Below are 856 nucleotides of genomic sequence, written 5' to 3'. Positions count from 1 at the left end.
AGTTTTCCACAGCCAGGTCCTGGCCAGAGCCTGTCTCCAGACAAGCAAGGGCGTGTCCAGAGTCAGAAAGGAGAGAGCACTTGCTGGCAGCTAGCTTCTGAAAAATGAACAAGGAGGAGTCAGAATTAAGAGATGGTAGATATGGTAGGCAGAGTGTAGACTTGGAAATGGAGCAGCCCAAAGGGGTTTGTTCTTGGTCAATTCTTGGCTGCCTGATCTTGGGCAGATCCTATGAGGCCCATTTCCTTATCTGTCAACTGGACAGAACAGCACATGGTTGACTGTAGAGTCCTTTCCCTCCTGTTATAAGCACAGGAGAGAACAGATAGACTTTAATGCGTGTCCAGGCAGAAAAGGCAAGTAAGGAAACCCCAAGTGCTCGAAACAAGAAAACGCAAAGCTAGATGTGTAGGCACAAGTCAGAACATTGAAAAATTCATGCCTGGGTTTAAGCTTGGGACTACTTATCCATTTGTTCTACGTGGCCAAGAGACACATGAAATACCACTGGCCAAATAGAGACATGATGTCTATGTAAAACAACGTAGACTGGCAAAGTCTGGTACAAAAAATGAGTTTCAGTATAGATTTAATATAGATTAAATGTTGAAGTTAGGCTGGGAATGTGGCTCATTTAGCACAATGCTTGTCTAGCACATAGTTCTAGAGGTTCCATTCCCAGCACCACATAAACTGGGCATGCCTGTAATCCCAGCACTTGGGAGATGGAGGCAAGACATTCTTGGCTACATAGACAGTTTGAGGCTGAGACATAGTCTTAGCCATCCTCCTGTCCTGCTCTCTATAAAAGGAATAAGAGAGGAGGTATCACTAACCACTTCTAGTGATAAAATAA

Source organism: Microtus oregoni, unplaced genomic scaffold (genome assembly GCF_018167655.1).
Source record: "Microtus oregoni isolate MIOR12 unplaced genomic scaffold, Mior012 000006F_ref0000085, whole genome shotgun sequence".
Lineage (NCBI taxonomy): Eukaryota > Metazoa > Chordata > Mammalia > Rodentia > Cricetidae > Microtus > Microtus oregoni.
This window is presented reverse-complemented; position numbering follows the sequence as displayed.